This window comes from Chlorocebus sabaeus, chromosome X (genome assembly GCF_047675955.1).
Source record: "Chlorocebus sabaeus isolate Y175 chromosome X, mChlSab1.0.hap1, whole genome shotgun sequence".
In the NCBI taxonomy this organism is placed as follows: domain Eukaryota; kingdom Metazoa; phylum Chordata; class Mammalia; order Primates; family Cercopithecidae; genus Chlorocebus; species Chlorocebus sabaeus.
This window is the reverse complement of record NC_132933.1, coordinates 77091547-77094640: the sequence shown is the minus strand read 5'-3', so window position 1 is coordinate 77094640 and position 3094 is coordinate 77091547.

The window sequence follows — 3094 nt, the reverse complement described above, 5'->3', positions numbered from 1 at the left end:
AGGATTCCTTGGGGGTACAGCCACTGAAATTAAGGAAGGGCCACAGGGTGAAAGAAGCTTCTGGCTGAACTTTGTACTAATTTGGACCAAATGTGAATATTGTTGAGCAGAATCCAATGGGCAAAGGGGAAGTGCAAGCTTTTTCTTTCTTTCAGGGATACCAATAGGTCATAGTTTCGGTCTCTTTAGGTAATCCCATATTTCATGGAGGCTTGTTTATACTTCTTTATTGTTTTTTCTTTATTTTCTTTTCAGAGAGCCAGCCTTTGAGCCCTGAGGTTCTTTCCTCATCTTGGTCAATTCTGCTGTTAATACTATGATTGCATTGTGAAATTTTTGAAGTTGGTTTTTAAGTTTTATCATATCACTTTGATTATTTCTAAAAGTGGCCATATTGCCTTTCATCTCTTTTACCATTTTATTGTATTCTTTAGAAGCCTTGGATTGGGTTTTGACTTTATCCTGAATTTAAAGGATCTCCATTCCTATCCCTATTCTGAATTCTATTTCTGTCATTTCTGCCATTTCATCCTGGTTAAGAACCATTCCTGGGGAACTAGTGCAGTGTTTTGAAGGGAAGAAGACACTATGGCTTTCTTAGTTGCCAGACTTCTTGATCTGCTTTTTTTCTCATTTTTGTGGGCTGATGTTTCTTCAGTAATTGATGTTCCTGTTTCTTTGGAAAGCATTGGGTAGATTTTTTTGTCTTCTTTGATGTCCTTAGGGGTTTGGCTGTGGTAGATTCAGTCAACAGACTTTGTTTCTGGAAGATTTTAGGAGGCTGGAGGGGCGGAGCAAGATGGCCGAATAGGAACAGCTCCAGTCTCCAACTTCCAGCGCCAGCGACACAGAAGACCGGTGATTTCTGCATTTTCAACTGAGGTACTGGATTCATCTCACTAGGGAGTGCCGGACAATCGGTGCTGGTCAGCTTCTGCTGCCCAACCAGCAAGAGCTGAAGCAGGGCGAGGCATCACCTCACCTGGGAAGCGCAAGGGGGAAGGGAATCCCTTTTCCTAGCCAGGGGAACTGAGGCACACAACACCTGAAAAATCGGGTAACTCCCACCCCAATACTGCGCTTTAAGGAAACGGGCACACCAGGAGATTATATCCCACACCTCGCCGGGAGGGTCCCATACCCACGGAGCATCCCTCATTGCTAGCACAGCAGTCTGTGATCTACCAGCAAGGCAGCAGTGAGGCTCGGGGAGGGGCGCCCGCCATTGCTGAGGCTTAAGTAGGTAAACAAAGCTGCTGGGAAGCTCGAACTGGGTGGAGCTCACAGCAGCTCAAGGAAACCTGCCTGTCTCTGTAGACTCCACCTCTGGGGACAGGGCACAGTAAACAATACCAAATGCAGCAGAAACCTCTGCAGACGCAAAGGACTCTGTCTGACAGCTTTGAAGAGAGCAGTGGATCTCCCAACACGGAGGTTGAGATCTGAGAAGGGACAGACTGCCTGCTCAAGTGGGTCCCTGACCCCTGAGTAGCCTAACTGGGAGACATCTCCCACTAGGGGCAGTCTGACACCCCACACCTCACAGGGTGGAGTACACCCCTGAGAGGAAGCTTCCAAAGCAAGAATCAGACAGGTACACTCGCTGTTCAGCAATATTCTATCTTCTGCAGCCTCTGCTGCTGATATCCAGGCAAACAGGGTCTGGAGTGGACCTCAAGCAATCTCCAACAGACCTACAACTGAGGGTCCTGACTGTTAGAAGGAAAACTATCAAACAGCAGACACCTACACCAAAACCCCATCGGTACATCACCATCATCAAAGACCAGAGGCAGATAAAACCCACAAAGATGGGGAAAAAGCAGGGCAGAAAAGCTGGAAATTCAAAAAATAAGAGCACATCTCCCCTGGCAAAGGAGCGCAGCTCATCGCCAGCAACGGATCAAAGCTGGACGGAGAATGACTTTGACGAGATGAGAGAAGAAGGCTTCAGTCCATCAAACTTCTCAGAGCTAAAGGAGGAATTACGTACCCAGCGCAAAGAAACTAAAAATCTTGAAAAAAAAGTGGAAGAATTGATGGCTAGAGTAATTAATGCAGAGAAGGTCATAAACGAAATGAAAGAGATGAAAACCATGACACGAGAAATACATGACAAATGCACAAGCTTCAGTAACCGACTCGATCAACTGGAAGAAAGAGTATCAGCGATTGAGGATCAAATTAATGAAATGAAGCGAGAAGAGAAACCAAAAGAAAAAAGAAGAAAAAGAAATGAGCAAAGCCTGCAAGAAGTATGGGATTATGTAAAAACACCAAATCTACGTCTGATTGGGGTGCCTGAAAGTGAGGGGGAAAATGGAACCAAGTTGGAAAACACTCTTCAGGATATCATCCAGGAGAATTTCCCCAACCTAGTAGGGCAGGCCAACATTCAAATCCAGGAAATATAGAGAACACCACAAAGATACTCCTCCAGAAGAGCAACTCCAAGACACATAATTGCCAGATTCACCAAAGTTGAAATGAAGGAAAAAATCCTAAGGGCAGCCAGAGAGAAAGGTCGGGTTACCCCCAAAGGGAAGCCCATCAGAATAACAGCAGATCTCTTGGCAGAAACTCTACAAGCCAGAAGAGAGTGGGGGCCAATATTCAACATTCTTAAAGAAAAGAATTTTCAACCCAGAATTTCATATCCAGCGAAAGCAAGTTTCATAAGTGAAGGAGAAATAAAATCCTTTACAGATAAGCAAATGCTTAGAGATTTTGTCACCACTAGGCCTGCCTTACAAGAGACCCTGAAGGAAGCACTAAACATAGAAAGGAACAACCGGTACCAGCCATTGCAAAAACATGCCAAAATGTAAAGACCATCGAGGCTAGGAAGAAACTGCATCAACTAATGAGCAAAATAACCAGTTAATATCGTAATGGCAGGATCAAGTTCACACATAACAATATTAACCTTAAATGTAAATGGACTAAATGCTCCAATTAAAAGACACAGACTGGCAAACTGGATAAAGAGTCAAGACCCATCAGTCTGCTGTATTCAGGAGACCCATCTCACATGCAGAGACATACATAGGCTCAAAATAAAGGGATGGAGGAAGATTTACCAAGCAAATGGTGA